This window comes from Molothrus aeneus, chromosome Z (genome assembly GCF_037042795.1).
Source record: "Molothrus aeneus isolate 106 chromosome Z, BPBGC_Maene_1.0, whole genome shotgun sequence".
NCBI classification, from domain to species: domain Eukaryota; kingdom Metazoa; phylum Chordata; class Aves; order Passeriformes; family Icteridae; genus Molothrus; species Molothrus aeneus.
In genome coordinates, this window is record NC_089680.1 from 34,286,086 (window position 1) to 34,307,541 (window position 21,456).

At 38.6% G+C, this 21,456-nt stretch overlaps 1 protein-coding gene across 1 annotated transcript in view; it reads right to left on the reverse strand.

Moving 5' to 3' along the window:
* The window catches only part of ERBIN (erbb2 interacting protein), a 121,120-nt gene extending 104,004 nt beyond the window's left edge, over nt 1-17,116 (reverse strand). The window contains exons 1-2 of the mRNA XM_066568751.1: nt 17,082-17,116; nt 16,625-16,705 (exon numbers count right to left, since the gene is read on the reverse strand). The gene's annotated coding sequence lies outside the window, so the exon portion shown is untranslated. The remainder of the gene's footprint in view (nt 1-16,624; nt 16,706-17,081) is intronic.
* Nucleotides 17,117-21,456: the final 4,340 nt, after the last annotated feature.

A 21,456-nucleotide genomic window follows, 5' to 3' on the forward strand; every position in this document is an offset into this window, starting at 1 on the left:
ATTTTTTTCAAGCTGAAAAAAAGTTTAGCTGAATCCAAAGTGCCAAATAAGAAAAATAGGAACTAATGAATATATGGGCATAATTACTAGCAGTGCATATATAAAATCAATACTTTTGCAATTACATTAATGCAGTTGGTCATGAACTGAAAAAAAGTCTCCTCAGTTGCTTTCTGAAAGGAAGTAAATAATTTGTATATTTTTTCCATTAAGTTGAACAAACAGAGGATGCATATAATTACAGGTAACATATAAAAATTAGCCTATATGACAAGAAGTTTTTTTGATATGTATTGATTCTACTTTTAAAAAACCAAAAGTAAATGCTTAAACACACTTGACTACTATCATTAAAAGTGCTAAAAGAATCTGGTTATTAGAAGCCAGGTGATTAGCAGGAGAGGGCATCAGAGAGATATTTTGTGAGCTGAAGAACTTGATGTTGAGTAGCTGACTGATTTGTATGCAACCTTAACACTTAAATTCAACATTGGATCCTAAGGTCTTCTCTAGATCAATGACTCAAGGAGAAGGGTAGGAAGAAACCCACTCCAGCAATACATAATAACCTCACTAAGCTCAGCTTCACTATTGGCTATTATTCCAGCATGCAAGACTCACAGTTCAATATTTGAGTGTCAGGACTGATATCAGAAAACAGATGATCACAGAGAGAGAATGAGTAATTTTTATGAATCTTTAAATATTGTCCCCCACAACCCCTGCTTATTTCAAGATACAGAGATATAAATACAGGCACATACAAAAAGCAGTGTTCAACTTGCTTTCTAACCATACAGCAGAACAAATGTATAAAATACGTAGTTATCTTTCACAGACCTTTTCTGCCCAGCATTTTATCATATGCCAGATGCACTGAAACTAAATGCTGGTCCCTCAACATCTGGCTCTCCCCCAAAAGCCCAAAACTGCAGCATCAAAAAAAGGAAAAAAAAATCTTTGTGTTTCAAGTGGAAAAAATGCAGGAGAAAGGTAACTCTAAAAACAGTAAAAGTGAATGCAGTTGATAATATTTCAGTCACACATTCACTTAGAGGGGGAGGGATTAATGCAAACATGAAACTGTACAAAAAAAAATATACTTGCCCTCACATTCAATTTCAATTTACCGCACTCTAGATTCTTATTGCAGATAGAGTCTCAAAAATTAAATAACATGTGAAGGAAACACAAAAAAAGGTGCAACTTTTTTCCATTTACATTTGCAAGGTCAACAGACACTTCAGTATCTTAATAACTAACTAAATAATGAAAGCATTTAAGAAAAAAATCCTAGTATATTTTTAATCTGGGGGTGTGGGAAGGAAATTAAACTACCAACCTCTGCATCACATTTTCAAAATTCCAGTCCCAGAGAAATTAATATCATTATACTAGTTACTCTCAAGTATGCAGAAGATTATCATTCAGAAACTACCTTCAGGAAGAATTCAGTATCTCCAAATCCTGCACAGCCTAATCTTGTACTACACAATTTGAAAGAAAAAGCCATATAATACATAAGTTATCTTCCCAATTATAATGTTCAAGAAAATTTGGGAGTTAATAGAGTCTAAGCTTTTTTCCACCTTTGAACCCCAAGAAAATAAATTATCTTACAGCAAACACTGTTTCCCCTGAAATGCTACATCAAATACTTATCAATCAACCAGAAGGTAAGGTGCTGTTTTACAGATTAAAGAGCGGGAGAAGCAAATAGACAACTGCTGTCATGAGAAATAGCTTGACTGCTTAAGGATGTGTTGAGAACTATCCATTTGATGCCTTAGGATTCCAGTAAGCAGGCAGGGTACAGCTAAGATATCAGAAGTAATTGCTACGAACACTGGTGTGCCTGGAGAAGGAAAAAGTCCTCACAATGCAATTTAAACGTTTCTCATGTGATGACTCTAAGAAGTGCATTACTAAGGGAGCAATTTAAACTCAGATAACAAGAAATAAGTTTTAAACTCACTAGTGCTTTAACAAACCACTGCACTCTAGTCTCTCCAGAGAAGCAGACATAAGCAGAGTATCAGTCTTAAAAAGTGGGTAACAGCACAAATACCAGCTTTTCTGTTCACTTCATGACCATAAGTGCCACCTCCTCTCTAATACAGGGGCTTGGCCCTTCTAGAAACAGGAGGGAAGACGGAAGTCACCTGCATTTCATGAGTGCAGTACAGTCAAGTAAGGCCACTATACATGGCTCCTCATTACAGACACACAGCACCTCCACACCCAGCTAGCAATCTTCCTAGAAGATTTGAGAATGATGAAGCTAAATGTCCTCTCTTCTTCCATCCTCTGCCTCCTAAATTATCTTGCACTTTCAATCCCTCAATAAAGGTGTTTCTATCCTGCCCATCTGAAATTGAAAAAGTAAAACACCATAAAGGCATTGCACACTCTAAGTGACAGACATTTCCAAGTCCATCATTTTGTCATAATATATAACATATGAACTTGTTTACTAATCATACCAACTGCCCATCACCTGTCCATTCTTCACTCACACTAGCCTTGAGGTCTAATCTGAAGCAATAGCATGCCACATTCAAATACTGTTGATCTACAAATTTCAATCAAGAGATTTCTCTAGATAATGAAAAACACAATGCCACCAGAAATCCCAACTAATTAAGGAGGCTAGATATATAAGTCTCAAAAGCAAGTGCTCTGAAACATAGCTTTCAGGAGGAAAGGTCTTCACTGTTTCTTCTCCTTTTCCATAGTTAGTCTCATTCCTGCAGCAATTAAAAACCATTTTACAGAGAAACATTAAATCCAGCCTAGTGTCTCAGGTCTAGAAGTCAATCTGCCTATGGCAAGAAAAAGTAGGAGAGATGGGAGGTGGTAGACTATAAATCTGCTGAAAAGAAGGTGTAACTGGGTAAGTATCCCAGTTTTTAACTGCACTTTTGACTTTCATGTATGTATTATCAAGTATCAAATCACTGATGATGAATAGCAACATTTATATTTATTGTGGGTAAGTGGAAGACTATTCCAAATTAGCAACTGGAACTCAAAAGGCAAGTCAATCTCCATCATGCAAAATTCAAACTACAGCCTGCTGAAGCAAGAGTAATCCCTGCTTTTCCCTCACACCTGTCTTTTATTAAAGCTAGGGTTTTCTTAATCACACTGTAAGTCTTATCAGTAACTGATCCAAAAAGCCTAAATCTGCAAGACACTGAGGAGAATTTTTTTTTCATTTAGATCAGTTTGCTCAACAACTCACTGAACTTCGGTACTATGTCTCCACCTTCAATACCTTGTCTTCCTTCTGATGCAAAGAAGCACACTGGAAACAAAGAGGAAGTATGCAAAGCAGATGCAGCAGAATGTAAGACTAGACATTTAGCCACAGGCTTTATAAATTAAAACTCCTTTAAAGTAAGGGTGATAACTTCATTATTACTGTTTTGGTTTTTTTTAGTACAAAAAAGATGTATCAAAAAATATATGCAAGCATATTTTAATGCTCACAATACCACATGTTGATGGCAAAATTCATTCATGTGTGTCACATTTATAATTTAGTCCACCTTGGCTTCAGTTTTAGTGGAGGGAGCAGGAGGGAAGAATTAAAAAAAAAAATTAACCATTATAAATATCTACAGGCAACCAAGAAGAAGCACAGATACTCAGTGAATCCAGTGAACAGTTTGGTCCAGACACTGACTGTACCAGTACCTTTTTTACTCTACAAAACTGAAAGAAATATTCACAGGATGTGGTCGGAACTTCAAGACACTTGCTCAGCAAGTGCTGTGCATGTTTTTGCAACAAAGTCAAATACTTGCCCACAAAGCAATGCTTTAAATTTAAAAGAGACTTGAGAGAATGAGAATAAAGCACACAAAAGTATATAGACCATCATCCCCAACATGGTAAGTTCAAAATTTACATACACTTTCTTTTAACCAAAACAAAAACTATTTAAAAATTCCAAAGTGACCAGTACAAGGAGGTGTTTTCCAAAGAAGCACTATTGAGAGAAAGTCTTGGTTGTTCACTTTGGCTGAATATTAAGGTTAAAAAAACATTTAGAAAAATCTTCAATTTATATGAACCTGCAACTCAAACAATAAATAGATACACTGAATAGATTTACGAAAATTGATATTTATATACACAACAGTGCCACTGCTCTAGATGTATCTTTTACGTGTCTTACTGTTCTTAAAATGTAGTGAAGATACATAAAATGCAGTTCAAGAGTTCAAGCTTCCTAGAGTATCAGAAAGCTGCCACTTTCAAGCGGCATGACAGTATGGCCATGATGCCCATAACTTAGAGCAGAATGAAACCTATTTCCAGTCTTGACGGTAAAGGTGATTTGTTCTAACTCAAGTCCATAAAATAAGACGTTTTCTAATAGCCTTCAGATGCTTGGATGTAAAGCAAGGCTAGTCATTGCTACGAATAAAACCAGTCTCTACACTGCACCCAAGTTTCTCATCTAAATTCCTCTTCTACAGCCCCTCCTATCAACGGATTAACTTAGACCCACCCACGTCATGCGCTTCAAAAACAGTCTTAACAGTAAATCTTGATAAGAAGAAATAGAAACAGGTTTTTGTCATTAAACAGAATTCTTCCATGGTGCTGTCTGATGGCTTACTCACAAATCAACATTAACGAGGTCTTAGAGAGCCTCAGGAGAACGGACATATTCAGGAAGAAACAACAAGAAAGAATGAAACAAAAGTGTAACAGTCAATATGCTTTCAAAAGTTACAACAGTTATATATATATGTTAATTAAATCACAGACTAAAATTAAGTTTAAAAGTATATCAAAAAGAAACAAAACAACCAAAGATAAAATAACTCAACTGTTTAATGGAGAGGTATAAAATAGGTATTTACAACGAACAGCACAGGAAAATCTTGGAAAAAAATTTGGAATAAATGCCAAGGAGGGGAAAAAAACCCTGTAGATTCCATAGCATTATTCATCTATTAAAACCAGAAACGGCAAGTGCTTTGATGACAGTTAGAGTTGGTTAAAGAATGAGAAAAGACAATACATTACAACTCTTGCAAGTGCACTGCAATCTGCAATGTTTACATATTCCAAAAGGGGAAACCCAAATTTTGTTTCAAGCTTATGCTTTCTGGACAACTGCATTAACACTATGATAGTAGCAAGTCCAACTTGAACACAAGTCTGTGAATTAATTTCCAAGTGTGTTTGAAAATCAATTCCTGCTACTCGTGATGACATGGGCTAGAGTGCAAGTAAGATTCAGCTTGGTATTTCACACTGAAATTGTCAGCAAACCAGGCCAGACTCAACAGAATTAACACATAGTTCTAAGGTGCAGGGCACAAGGAACACCCATAGACACTTGCCATACACCTGAAGTACATTTCAGATGCACTAAAGAACAAAAGGAACACATATACCTGGGAAAACATTTCTTTGTATTACTACTTCTGATACTTCCTACAATTCAATAGCTACAGACCACTCCTGTAGCCACTGATAGCTAGGAGACAAGCAGAAACACTGGAATTAACTGTGCTTGAACAGGTATGGCCTCTCTGTGGCTAACAGGACCACTACTCCTTCATGAGACACAAAATTTGGTGACTAGAATGAAGATAAACACCAAACTTCAAAGAAGAACAAAGGCTGAGGAGGAGAAAAGCTCATGTGTACCTGAAAATACATCTATAAACTTTCTCATACCTATCCCAAAGAAGGCTGAGACCAATCAGACTAACACACATCACAATCAGGGAAGGCAGCTGGACTGCCAGAATAAATGCAAAAGCAAACAATAACCCAGCTGGCTTGAACCAAACAATAACCCAGCTGGCTTGAACCAAGATACAAACAAGCAACTCTAGAATTTGTCTCATCTCTCAGCATACAAGCAAATCTTTAAATGGTGGCACCACTACCACTGGACAGCTAAAAATCTCAGAGACTAGAATTTAAACCAGAAAGCAAACACAGCAGCACCTCCTTTTTCAACTCAAGAGACATGAATGTATCATGCTTCCAACCCTACAGCAGTTACGGCCTCTGCTACAAACGCTGCTTCATAAGAAGCTACTTTATTATTAAATGCATGTTTCAAATAAATCTGTGCCTTGCACATCTATGGAAGTAAAATATTTGCCCTCTCTTCTCTTTCAAGGACCTCTCATTTCTTACACAAGACTGAACAGCAATTAGGATGTTATGTAAGTTAATTTACTGAAGTTAATTTTTAACTCCACTTCTAATCATAGGGATTGAACAAAAAAGAAAAAACAGGGGAAAAATGACATTCAGAAAGAACAAGCAAAATTGCTTTAAAAATATACATACTTCATTCCTCTGTCTTAAAGAGGCTTTTAAATTATTTCAGATCTGTAAAAATTATGCCATGTACTAGTTAGAAACTAATCAGATGAAATTACAGCTTTTTGATATACATGTATTTTTCTGTCTATGCACTTTTTAATACCTTTGCCTTCTAACTAGGAGAAATTGAAGTGAATTCTTACCTACTTTGCCAACATGGAATAATAAGCAACAAAATGCTTGGCCTTGGGCTTGCGTCTGTCTTTATAATAATAAAACTCTGCAATATTTGGAGCTATTTGTTGTAAATGTTCTTACTCCTTGTCTTGAGAACTTGTTGGAATTAAGACACTGAACAGCAGCAAAATCCTTCACTGGTTTTTTTTATCAACCATGGTCTTCTACCTGCATTATCAAGCAATTATATACTTCTCTCAGTGCTGTAAAGAACACATACACCACTAGCCTTAGAAAAATCAAACAACCAACCAACAAAAAAAAAACCCAAAAAATAAAATCAAAACCTCAAATAAACCCAAAAAACAAATCACCCACCAAAACCTGCATACTGTGCACAGGCCTAGATATCCAGGAGGAAAATATAATTATCGTTTTCCTATTCCTTCACTCTTATTGATAGACTCCCGGTTTCAAATTCCAGTTGTGGCATATATAAAACACAGAAAAAATAGGGGATGGGGAAAACAAACAGCAGTGAAAATGCTAACAGTGAAAGTCAGCAATTGGTAGTTAATACCATCCCCAATACAAAAAGCTCTTTTTAAACTCTTAACTCAGGATATAAAATAGGTTTGAAAAACATAATTACCACATTCTGTTTCATATGACTATGGTATTTTTATTCGTTTGACATATGCTGCTTCCTGAATGGATTTAATGTATTTTGGCATTCCAGAACAAAACTGCTCTCAGTGTTTGGCACTTCATGTACAATGCAGCCAGGAAGCCACTCCTTAAGACTTATGCAGCCATCTGCAGCAGACACCAAAGGTTTTTGACAAGCAAGCTGCACTGCTGTAAATATGCAGTATTTCAATATAAAAGAAAAGTTCGCATCTATTAATCAGACTCCGCATGTAATTGCCTGCAGATAAATTCAGGTGATCTGCAACATAAAACATGTCAGCACAGAAACCAAAAAGGAAAAAATAAATTTTAAAAAGATACTATTTCTTATCAGAAGGTTACTGATTATTTAAATGCTTACTAAACTGTAGGGTCTACACATAAAAAAAATCCAGTCCCTGATGCCCTGCCTTACATGCACTCTCCCTCAAAAATGTAATTCCCAGAATTCCTACCTAAAGCTAGGAAGGATCAAACAACAGAGGTCAGAATAACACAGCAGGCACAGAACACTTGAGATACAAAGTAAGCAGATGTTGGGTACACAGGAGGGGAAGGAAGAACCACACTCAAAACCCTCTTGCTAGTAACTGCTCAGAAAAACAAATCCCGACAGGTTACATAATTCCATCTATGGTAACAGGAAGATAGATGGAAACACATTCATAGATCAGAGTTCAAAGGAAGTACATGGGGGTATGTATATTCATTTCCCATTTTTAATCTGGCAGATTTTAAAAAAAAAAACAAAAACTACAAATAAAAATGCAACCCAACATCTATAAGACTATACAGTGCACTAATGCAAGCTACTACTTGAAGAGAAATTGTATATAGAACTGGACTTCCATTTTACTTTATAATTCCTCTGTCTTTATAATTCTTTCTAAGTGTTGTCCACTTCATCAAGCCAGTTTGGTTTTTGTTCTTACATATTCAGTATAAAATGGAGTAGTAAAAGCAGAAGCCTTTATTCATAATGCAGCTTTAAAAACAGTTTTACTTTATCACACCTTTTTCACTAAAATGAGGAGTGGCTAGAATAAGAAGTAGCCACTATTTTTTAAAAAAGCAAAGGTTCAAAAACCAAAACAGAAAAAAGTTGCATTTTCCAGACTCTAAGCATCTTGTCCCTCTAGTTTATACAATAATTATGCTACATATTATGTCAATATCATTCTCAGCAGTTTTACAACTTATTGTCCTGGACATACAAGGGAACGCCTGAAGCCACTTACCTCTGTCTATTGTTTTTCTTTACATTAATTTTAACCGATACATAGATCCCAACACATGCCAATTTGTTATCACAGAACTACTCCTGTCTGCATTGGCTGGGGTTCTTTCTAACTACAACACTCTTCACATCTTCCATGTGGATAAGCACCATTACTCTTGTCCTCTATTTACTCAGCTTTTCTCTCACAATGCATGTTTGATTTTTGCCAATTCATAATCTTGTTTCACTCCCAACACAGTGATGAAACATTTAAGTTAGCATTTTTGTACCATTTTTTTTTCTTCAGTTAGTGTTGTGTTCCTCTAAGTGAATGGATGATGATTAAAGAAAAGAGAGCTGTTATGTTATTTTTATTTTACTCTATCAGACATTTTGCAGATCACATAAGTAACTGATACAAAAAAAAAGTAGAAGGCTATTCTTGAATAGCCTTCAAAGTATTTTTGCTTTTTTAGATAGGGAAGAACAAGAGTGCCTAAAATAAAACTTTTACTAATAACTTAGAATTTAGACAATTAAAATATAAAAGTACGCTTTCTCTTAAAGTGTTGTTTTCAATAGGGATAATAAATTCACTATCGGGAAGTCAAAAACAAGCTTTTCACCTCACAAGAGATTTAAGATAAATTAAAAGAGCCTTCTTTCTCATCAAAATGCTAATTATAGCCTCAAAACTGAATTCAAAGTTGATTTAATAATAACCCAACTTACAGTGTTACTTAACTTCTGACACCCAGGGCTTTCCAGCATGAGAAAAAAATAGAGGTACAATACTACTTTGACACTACCAAAGTAAAAAGTGGGACACTGCCAAGCTGATTTGCTATTAACATGTCACCCTCTTTTCTCAGAATAGGAAAAAGTGACTGAAGAGCACAATGCAGAAATTCTAGAGAATTTCATAGCTATGACTTCAATTAATTTGAACTGTCCAATGCGTCCTTCAGACTTCTCAAAGATTAAAACCAAATTAATACAAAACTGGCGGAAATGAGTTTGAGGGAAAGTTATTCCTCAGCAAATATTTCATGCTCTGAAGCTGAAATTTAAAATCTAGAAATTTAACACCTGTGGAAGGATGTGTGAGCTACAAATCTAAACTGAGCAAACATATATTTAAATTTGGTGGAAATAAGCAGGGATTCACTCCACAGACAAGAGTTTTTGTAAACGGGTAAGGAACAATTTGTTGGTTCTTCATTGGTTAGTTTATGTAACAGGAGAAGCAAAGTAAGAAAGAGAAAAATATTGATTAACAATACATTTCTCTCCCACTCTGTAACACTTTCTTCTAACCTGCTCCATTGACAAGGCCATAATCTTTCCCTTGACACATCACCACCACCCGCTGCTGCAAAACCAATTCAGTAACTGATATCATGAAAGACTACAGGATATTTGATATGTTGACAATACATCTCCAACAGATCCCACAACTTCCCACAGAAAAATCCCACAGAAATGTTTGCCTGCTTTATTGTCTTTTTCTTGTAAGAACAGCATTGCAAAACCACAGAAAAATGCTAGGATCCTCAGCATTTCTTCTGCTTTGCTTCAGTAAGGCAAAACAAAATAAATGCTCCCTGAAAAATTGATAAACTCACTCAGATAAATAAAAAGGAAGAGTAAATTAACCTCAAGTCTATTAAAATCAAATTTAAGTATATCTTGCTTTTCTAGTACTTTTATTACTTAAATTTTCATTTAGTAAGATAAAATACCTGGTACCAGACCAAAAGCCTTAACATATAAATCAATAGTAATACACTGGAAGAAGAGGATTGTCTAATAGCCACAGAAATCCCACGCTCAGGAAAACAAAACTCTCTTAAAAAACACAAGTAAGATGCACTATAGAGAAATATTATACTAAATAGTAAACCTCTGAAGGTTTTTTTTCCCTCTCATATCAATGTTTCCCATCTTATCCATCAGGATCAGAGACAGATGGATTGACAAATTCTGAATTCCAACTGATTCTCCCTCCTTGTCGAATTCTGAGAAGATGGTTAAACAGTAATTTAATTACATCCTTTTTCACCTCTTCTTACTTGGTGTCCTTAATATTTGTTACTTTGTTTTTAACAGTTTCCCAGCACCCATACGTGAACCAACAACAGTGATCTGAAAAAAGTAGTAAGTAAAATTGTAGGCTTGTTCCAAACACTGTTTTCTACAGCGTTGCATACTCAATTCCCTTTGCCTATAACTCCTCCAAGATGTTTAAAGAACTCATTAATTACTTGGGATAAATCACCCTGTATGAGTTTACTACAGCAAAGCAGACATAGTAAAAAGACTGAATAGGTATGAACCAGGAAGAAGTGAACTTTTGAATTTTCCCCCTCAGTGATGAATTTTACTACCAATCCCCCAAAAATATAGAGCAGTTCAGAAATTAAATAACCAACAAAGCTCCAGGGTTAGCGCCACATATGATTTTGTGACCAGAAGTAACCCAAAATGAGTATGTTCTCCTAAAAGGAGCTAACTACCAGCCTCACATTCCAGGCCACCACAGACTAACATGCCACAGCAAGCTAACATACCAGCAACAGGAGACCAGTGAACATTATCTGCTGTCTGCACGTTCACTGGTCCTCCATCAAGTAGACCCATCTCAAATGCCAAAGCAGAACCTAAGTACACGAAACATCTAAATATCGTACTCAGTAGCATAAGCAGGGAAAGCAAGCATTTACAAAGCATTTAAGTCACTAATGATTTAGACTGCTATGCTGACACACTTTTCAGTCTAATTTTACTGAAAATACAGGCCTCAGTCTTGTAAATACCACTGCAGCCAAGCTTTTTTGTTGTTTCATTGCACCATGAGAGCGCATAAGCACATGCAGATTTTTAAGCAACATCTTTCCACAGACAAAAAAACCCTATGATTCCCAATAATAAATGTTCTTGGATACCCAGTTTCAAATATAAAAATTCATGTTATCTTCAGGGTTACCTGTAAGACAAAAGACCTGCAGTAACTTGATCAAATTGACAAATTGATTGATCTTCTAAATTATGACTTCTCCTCTCTGATAGAGTAATGCCAGGAAGACAACAGCCACATAGGGAAAAAGCAGCAGCTCTCAAACCTTAGCAGTCTATCAGAAGTCTTCTAGACAAGCCTGGAAACACTTTCCACCATTCAAACACTTACAATGATTTCTACAGTCATTCTAGATGACCAAGCCTGTGAATGACATTCAATCATCTGGCACTGCATTTCAGATGTTTCTGTGGATGCACTGATATAGCTCAAAGCACCTATGCCCTCTCCTCTGTTTCTTAAAACTTGGAAGTTTTAGACGGTATGTATTGAAAAATGACAAGGAAGGCAAAGAATGCAGAAGAAATAATTTCTGCAAACATACTAATCACATACCCCATATCATGGGACAAAGGAAGAACATGAAACTTCTCTTCCATAACTGTCTGCGGAGATGGAACCCCTTATGCAGTTGCTACAGGAACTACTCATGCCAACTGAAAGCGGAAAACCGGTGAGAAGACTCTAAACACAGCAGTGAAACCCAAAGCACATTACTTCAAACAAACAAGACTGTCCTTCTGCATCTATCTTTAACGCAACACCAGAACTTCAAATATTTTGAATTTATTTATTTATTGGGATTGGAGCTTTCCCCAGCAAGGAGAATAGAGCCCTGGCCACTTTGCAGGAAAATATCACCCATTCCAAATTAAGACCTAAATTATAGATGTTTCACTTCAAGTATTTGTGAGTTTTACTAATACTTCAAACCATCTCTGAGCTTTTTTCATTCCTAAAGCTGGCTGCAGACAACTGACACAAGAAGTAGCCCTTGAGCACTACAAGCTCACAGCAAGACAATTACATCCCAACCTATACAAACCATCTTATCTAATAAAATTGAGCCTTATGAGGCTCAGTTACCTTCTGACATTATTACAACTGCCAGGATCTCCACAGCAGCCAAGATTGTTCAGATTGCCCTCAGACTCTGCTTAATCATCACTCTTTGTTCCTACATGATCACTTAGTGTCAAGTATCTACAAATTCCTTCCAAGAACAGAAAAAAAACCTAATCTACTTTTTAACTTAAACTTTTAACTTTAACTTTTTACCCTAGGCAGGACAGCTGCAATGCTGGTGTTCTCCAACACAAGTACACTTCAGTTTGGCTTCATTTAGACCAAAGGAAGAGGTTTGTTCAGTTTTATTTCTCAATTATGAGAAGTTACAATGCATTTTTGAAGGTGGAATTGCAGCCTAGTGTTGAAATATCATGCTTCTGAATCCCCTTTACAGAAAGTACAAAGAGTAATAACTCAAACACCTGTACTGAAATTCAAGCATCAGAGAAACAAGTATCTTAAAAAAAGATGACTTTGATGATGTTCCTTTGTATCCACTGAAATTCAGGACTAGGTCCCATCTGGGTCATCAAAACTGTTACCAAAAATCAGTAAAAATAAGAAACTCCTTACCACCAAGGCAGTATTAAGAAGCAGGCATTATTTATGTGGCTGGATGCACAAGAGGATATCTCCTCCAAAATACCATGCATGCTGAGAAAAACCTCCTGTTTATATACTATATTTTACATACATGTTCATTGATTTCCTGGAATAAACATACATATGATAACCATTTCCCCAAAATCATTAACATATTTTCCCTCCCCTTTCCACATGTGTCTTTCTGTCCTGGGAGTCTCTTTGGTGGTCCCTGGTGGTCATCAACCCCAAAGTCATATCTGACTGCTTGGGAATTGGTAAAAGTTGGCACAACTGGGTTGGTTGCTTTCTTCCTAAAGAATATGTATTGTGCAGCTCCATAGGCCAGTGGTTTTTGAAGAATAAGCATTGTATTAGCCCACCAGGTGCAAACGATTTTTCATCTGGCAACAATGAAGGCAAGCCAGCAGAAAAAGCCTAATTATCGTGAGATTACTATAAAAGAAAAAACTATTGATTCCAGCATAACAATTTTCTCGATTTTAATTAGATGGGAGATACATTAAATCTCTCCTAAATCAGCATCCTTATTTTGAAACCTTACATTTTTAAAATTTAACTCAACATCCAAACACTGTATTTTTAGTTTAATGTGAAAGATGTATTTCAGTGAAGTAACCTTTTCACAACTAAAAAGATCCTAAAAAAAGTCCCGTTACCAATGGTTAAATACAGACTATTTACTACTCAAACTATCTTCAATGTTTTCATTCTGATATGAAAAGTGTCTTTTGACACATTGGTGCACTTACTCAAAAAGTGACAAGGTAAAATAGCAATGTTTAGAAATCTTCATTTTCTAGATGATCTTCATTTAACTATTCTATTTCAAATGTCACCACGAACATTTGCATGCTCACATAGGAATACTGTCTACTATTTTGATGTCCGTATGAGTAACTCTTCCGCCAACTTCACTAGTAACTCATTTGGAAAAGGTTAGATTTCTAATTCCTCTACGTGGATTAAATGTCAGGCACTTCTTCAGTAGATCAGGTTATTCTATAGGGAGAATCTGCTGAAGATATGACATACCAACTATTTGATCTTTACATAACATTTTCCCAAAAGGATTTTCCTTTTTGCTTAGGAGCAGGAAGGACAAAAACAAAACAAGAATGCAGAGCAGACAGACAGTGATTCATTACAGCCCTACCGGAAAGCCCAGCTGACAAATTTGCTCCCATCCCCTTCTATTTCTAGGACCTACTGCTAACATGTGAGGTATAATGTATGTTACACATGTGCAAGCCTTCCTTAGCTTTGATCTTCCAAGCATGGCTCTTAATGACTGGGACTAAAGACTCTCAACAAATTCCACCGAGAACAAATCATAACAGTTTTCTGAGACCACCAACTTAATACACTTAGAAACTATCCTTAGTATTTTCTCCCCAGAGACCCTTTATCCATTCTATAGGAACATGATGTGCAAATTGATACCCTACAGAGCTTTGTGTTTACACTAAGCCTTGTCTACTATGCAGCCTATGCATAAGACAGATATATTCATATTTGAGTAATATAATAATCATCTTAATGATAATCACATTCCATAGTATGCTATATACTGCAACTTCTACCTCTTTGATTGCAAGCATACCTTCTTAAAATTAGGGATGTTTACTCAAGCTTAATTTAATTCATGAATAAGAACCAGTCAGGTCAAAAGAACATTTCCCCAAGCCATCAACACACAGCTATAAAAGTGCTGTTTCAAGCACATGAGCTACCATGTGTAACGTTAAATAATTTTGTTCATAATAAAAATACCAATGTCAGACTGATTTTTAGTTGTGATTGTTGATCTGAAGAAAGAACACATCCCTTCATGTTACTCCCAAACTATGTTAATGACATAATGGCATTCAGTGATATAACCATGAGCTGTAAGCAGTACTGAATTACACTTTCATCATTAAAAAAGGACCTTATCCATAGCTACCATGGTGACAAAACACTAGCGTAAAAAGTTGTGCCTCCACTACAAGGAACTATTCTTCTACATGGCATTGAAAAATATCAAGTGCATCATGAGAGACACAAAAGGCCTGAAAAGAAACAAAATTGCCTTGATTATGAACATACTGGTTTACAACTAAATTTGTCATGCACGGCTACAACTCCTCACCCTCCCCTCAAGAATCTCAAGTCATTGTTGGGACTGAAACACTGCTCTGGAAAGGGATGGTTCTTTGTATAAGGATTACTCTATTCAGACTTTCTGCCAAGCATCAGCCACATAAGGAAAGCAAAGTTCACTGCCATTTATTTTGTCCAGATCTTTCTGATGCCTAAGAATAACCCTTACTGCTGCTTGGAAAGGTAAGTCTATATATTGCAAGTCAAATAATTTATTTGTTATCAGCCACTGAACATGCTTTAGGCATTTATATGTTAACATTTTTCCTTACAGTATATCAAACAGATCTAGTTGGATTATTTTTTCTTAAATCACTAAATTACTCCACGATGTTAAAGATCTACCTGTGTAGGAGTGTTAAAAATTTTGCACAGAAATTACTTTGTCCAAGACTCCCAAATACCAATACATGTCACACATTGGCAAGACTGAAGCATACACATCCTATCTGACCAACATGTTGCTTGTGAGTTTCACAAACAGGAACAAACATTCCAGAGTTATGGCTTCGACCTCGTTCTAAACATTCACAATATGAGAAACTCCTTGCCTTCACAAAAGAACTAACCTATAATTGTCTCTTTGATGCATGAGAAATAAACTTCCATCTAGTTAGTTGGTGTAACAAGCACTAGAGGTACAAAATCCTACACTAAAACGTCACATTTAATTTGCCCTTCAACAGCTTCGAAAAGGAGTTCTTTCAAAAATTAGAAAGGGGAAAGTGGTCACCAAAACCAAACAAGGCTGCATTAACAGCTTCAATTGCATGCACTTTAAAAAGTCAGATAACTACCTATCTGCTTTGGTATTGCTCTGTATTTTGTTTTAAATGAAAGTTCTTAAGATGAACTTTGCCAGGATCAAAATGCAGGACAGACCTCTGCTATACAAGCTGAAAAACAAGCAGTCCACCTCGTCGCTTTGAGAACAGAGAGGGTAAAGGGGAAGAAGACGGGTGACTGTAGCAATCGAAGGTGGAAAAACTGCGACATTTACAGATGACCAGGGGGGCATATTTTTATAAAGAAACTTAAGAGCAATCCTGAAGAAGTCCGGCCAGACACTAACCGATATTCCAGAAAACAAGGCAGACATAAGCACGAAGCCTCAAGAGCTTGCGATTAAATAAAATATATTACCTCCTTTATGACTTTCTCATTTCCCGATAAGTTAATTGTACTTGCAGGGTTACCAAACGTTTTGGAAGGGAGGGAGCTGAAGAAGCAGTTACGCAGTCGAGCAGCTTCAGCTCAGTGCCTTCTCGGACCGAACAAAGAAACTTCTGTGTCCGATGAGATTAAAAACTTTCGGTCTCACAGACTCTTTCCCTGCCTCCATGAAACCAGCGCCTCGGTTCACACGTTCAGGCGAGACGGGGAGAAATACAATGAGCAGTTAAACTGTGCAGGCCAAGGCGGAAAAGAGAGACAAAATATAAAGGCCAAAAACAGGATATAAAACGAAGCCTGAACTCCTTGCTTTTTTCTCCACCCCCTTCCCAGAGGAAGGATTTTTCTGCTGTTTTTGCTGCTGCTGATCCCAAGCCTTCCCTATTTACCTTAGCTGTCGGGGCGTCTAAACCAGATCCAGCAGGCAGGAGTTTCTTCCGACCCCAAGTTAAATCCAATCGAGTTTTCTTCTTCAGGGAGGGAGAGGGCGGGGAGAGTAGGAGAAGGAACGTTAGCAGCTTTCGCCGAGGACGAGGGAGTTCATGTGCACGGGGAGAGGGCACCAGAGCAGCCGGGCTCCTCCCGGCCCCCGCCGAGCTCTGCCCCGCGGCCGGCCCCACGTCGCGCCGGCCCCGCCCGGCGGCGACACCGCAGCGCCCCCCGCCACCCAGCGCGGCCCGGCCTGGCCTGGGCCGGCCCGCCCGCCGCCGCCCCTCGCCCGTCTGCCCGCCCCCCGGCGCGATGGGCACCGCCGGTGCCCCCCGGTTGCGCACCCGTGGTCGCGCTGCCGGAGCGCGGCCGCCACCGCCAAGGGCTGAAGAGAAGCGGCATGGCCGCCTGCCTCACCTGCCCGCCGCCGCCGCCGCCCTCGCTCCCCGCCTCCTCTCGCCCACTTCCCCCTTCTCCCGCGGTTTCAGCCTCCCACCCCCCTCCCCGGCCTCGGCAGCGGGGGGCCAGGGGAGGCGGCGGAGCTGTGGGAAGGGGGAATGAACGTCGCGGGCAGACACGCGGCGGGGGAAAGGGGAGGTGGCCGCGGGCGAAGCCGCCGCGCCCCTGCTGCTGCCGGCGCCGCGCACCGCTGGCCAGACGGGGGAGGCACTGCAGCGGCACGGGGGGCGGAGCGGGAGCAGAGCCCCGGCCGAGACCTGGCGGAGGCGGAGGCGGGCGGGCGGGAACGGGAGCAGCAGCAGGAGCAGGCAGGCGCGGCGGGCGCGCCCACACTGGCTGTGCCGGGTGGGAGGAGGGACGGGCGGACAGCGCCGGGCGGGGGGCCGAGCTGGGGGAAATCTGTGAGGGACGGGCGAAGCGGCCAATGGGGCCCGGCGGGGGCGGGTTGTGCAGGGGCAGAGCGAGGCGGGGCGGGGCGGGGGGCGCCGGCGCGGGTCTGGGGTGGGCGCGGGCCGGCGGGAGGGGCGCCGGGCGGGGGCTGTGTCTCGCCGCTGCGGAGTGGCTCCTCCCGCTGCTGCTCGGCGTGGGGCCTGTCCTAGTTTGTCTTCTGCAGGCAAGCTACGGGCAAATTCAGTCCTGAATGACAGAAGTTTCCTCGTTAACAGCTCAGCTTCGTTATTTAATGGTTGCACACCCTCTGTAGAAAGCGCTGAGGCGCCGGCTCACGCCGTCAGGTGCTGCCTTTGCGCCTTCGTGGCCATCCCCCCCCTGCTCCCGCACCTTGTGCTGCCTGACTCGGAGCTACCAAGGGTCTGAGGGAACGAACACACCCAAGGGAAAAACTGACAGCGTCCACCCACGCTTTGGTGTTTGGGTGTGCTACGTTAAACTTGGATGCAAACAACAACAATTAAAATAATGCCGCACATATTGTCACAATGTTTCACGTAAACCCTGGAACATTGCTGTACTTCCAAGTATTTCAACACTGTCAGTACAATACAATGGTACTGAAAATGCGTGTTGACTGACAGAGTCATGTACAAATACATGCTTGAAAAGCCGGCAGTGCATAGGTCACACGGCTTTGGTATCGGTTGGGTTTGGATTGCAGTAGTACAGTTGTGATTCAAACAGAAACACTGAGTTTCTGTTTAATTTCCTGGATTGTTTGAAATGGGTATTTGATAACCTATTGTGTATGCAATATGCCATTTTAACAGTTCTGGAGCCTGGAGTTGTGCTCAGCCATAACAGCACATGAAGCTGACAGCAGGGTGGAATTGTACATGCTGCTCACCTTATGCTCCTTAATTGTGCTCAGCAGAGACCATATCTAAGGAAAGAGGTAGTTTTGTTTTCACGCTAATTTAATCCCTGGCTACTCTACTGGGACTGCTACCAACTAAAATGGAACAGTGTTTTGTGATGATAATCTGTTTACTGAGAAATTGGCAAAATGCTAAGAAGTGCCATTGAACAGTAAGGTAAAATGGTATGTCATGTTCCTATTGACCTGTCCCTGATTTTAACGTACAACTAGATGAGAAAAGTCCTTTATACCCCTACCAGTCCTTGACAGTAACTCACATTGATACTTCCTGTTGAGGATCATTGCTTGCTTTATCTATTTTCTTATAGGGTTTTGCATGAAGGGTTTAATATTTCTCAACAAAACATAGAGATGATCAAATTTTTATAAAAGTCCACTCTGTTTAACAATAGTGTTATTAATTTTAAACTTCTTGCCTGTATATGGGAATTGTATGTTCAAATATCCAGCTTGTATCCAGATTCAAAAAAGAAGCATGCATTTCTACTAGGATAATAATATTCACTTACTGTTTCTTTACTTTTCTCCGTCTTCGCAGAACATTCAGCCCTACTTTGGGGACTACATCTCTGCCTAAATTTAAATAATTAAACTAAATCAAATGTAGTCATCAGAGTTTATAAAAAAGAGAATTGTATGTGTATATATAGATATTGCCCAAAACATTAAATCGCTTCTATTTCTTCTTGTTCGGAAAAGCCAATTTCTTCAAATGAGTCAGCTTTGGACTAAGGCCAAGCAAGAGAACTTTACCCCCACTGATGACAGCTTTAGAATTTCTCACTACAGTGCCCTGCATTGGTGCCCTACACTGTGTCTATAATAAAATTACTAATTTTTTTTTTAATCTCTTGCAAATGATTGATCATTTGTGTCATAAATCACATAACATATCATAATTAATGTGATTAGCTCTCTGCAACTGATGCCCTCCATCATGAACTCTTCGAGGCACTTTCCTATGTGAATTATCACAACTTTTTAATGTGAAAATATTTTTTGGAAATGTATACTGCAAATTTCCCAGCAGAGTATGCAGCAGAGTAATAGATGGGTGTGAGAAGTAGTATATAGTATATATATTATAGTAGCTGTTGCTCAGGTGGTGAATCCCCCATAGTTGTTAACATAAGTTGCAATGTAAGATGCTGTTTCAGTTACAATTTTAGCTATCACAATAAAAGCCTATCCAAAGTCTGCTGAAACTACAGCTAGCTGGAGCATAACTACTGAAGACATTTTGCACAGACAAGATATAACTATCTATACAAATTAAGAAAATACCAGAAGTTATCCTAGGGATCTGAATGTGCTATAAATATCAAGACAGTATTTAGATTACAGCTCCAGCAGAGGTCCCCAGCAATATTAATTCCCAGAGATGGTATCCCAGTTACCAAATAATTACAGATTAGGTGCACAAAGGACAAAATACAGAGTTACATAATGAGTCTTTCAAGTAAGACTATGCATCTGATCCCACTGAACGTTTAAACAAATCCTTTATATACACTTTAACGTGGGACATCAAGCCCAAACTCCTCTCATTTTAATTTCTATTTTTATATTTGAATAGGAACACTAGTAAATACTGCAACAATATGCACCTAAATCAAAAGAACATTTGGTGAAACAGTCACCTGTATGTTTGTCTCTCAGGAGTTAAGTGGTCTGAACAATTACTACATAGTTTCTTCTGAGTGACAGGGTTTAATTGCTGCTTTTCCCTATTCTTACTACTGTTGTTCATTATGATTGCATGTTTCCACTTTTCCAGGAAATAGATTGAAAGGCCTCTGGGGTAAGCACTTCTGCTTATTAAATGCTCAGGTAGTGACTTGAATGGTGGATTTCAAATTGATTTGAAGTGGAACTTCTGGGCATGATTGCAATACAAATATTAAATAATAATTAGTGGAAGTAATATCCACCTGAATGACACAAAGAGGCAATAAGTAATTTTTTCTCTAACAAGTATATATTGAAGTTTATTTTAAGTATCCCATAATTTAAATTTGCCGAAATATCTTACTGTAGCATTTTCTGAATTTATGTGGTTGACAACTGGATGAATTTATACTGGTGAAATTAACACAAAACTGTCATAATTCAGTGGCAATTAAGTCTTAGAAGTGTGTTGCTATAACTTCTAAATGCATCACGAGTATCTACCATATTTGAAGATAAACTAAGTAAACAACTTCTATTCAGTACAATCCCAAATATACACTGTCTAAATACACCATACAAATAAGTTTTCTCTGTATTTGGTTTCTTTGTTTCTCAAACAGTAAAATCAAAGTGATTAATTATTATGCAAGTACCAAGAGAAAACCTTGGTAACACCAGAACCTATTTTTTATATTCTGTGTTCTAGACATTGTTAGGAATGTTTTAGAGTTATTTTTAACCATTATATTGTAACTTTTTGCTTGTATTTATCTTCCTTGGTTAGCATGGGAGAGCTGGTGAATTCTGAGGAACACTTGGGACATGGAGGAGGAGAAAAGACAAAAAGGTCGTGTTAAGGTTCTTTTACCCTTTCCTGATTTGGACTGCTTTGCTCCTGGACAGTCTCCTTAACACTGATTTTAAGCTATACTGCAGCCTCTTAGCCTAAGGGTCTGTTTTGACAGCTGATGCCACCACATAAATCTTGTTCTGGTGAAAACAAAGAGAAAGGAATGAAAATGAAGCCAGACTATGTGAGGACACTGACATCTGTAGATCATTACCAAAAATCTTCTGCTGACTAGTTTAAGACAAAGAGTTATACACGAAGTTGGCAGAAAAAGCCAACTGCGAAGTTGCCTAAAATAAGCCATGTGCTCAGTACATTGCCTATGCCCTGATGGTAGTTTTGGATTGCCTTTGCTAAGTTCCTGGATCCTAGAAGGGTAGCAATTAATGCTGTTGAGGTTGTTTGTGTCCAAATAAAAATCCAAAAAGAATGCTGTACCAACTTCTAATCAGATCTGGGAATAGTTTTCTATGGAAAGT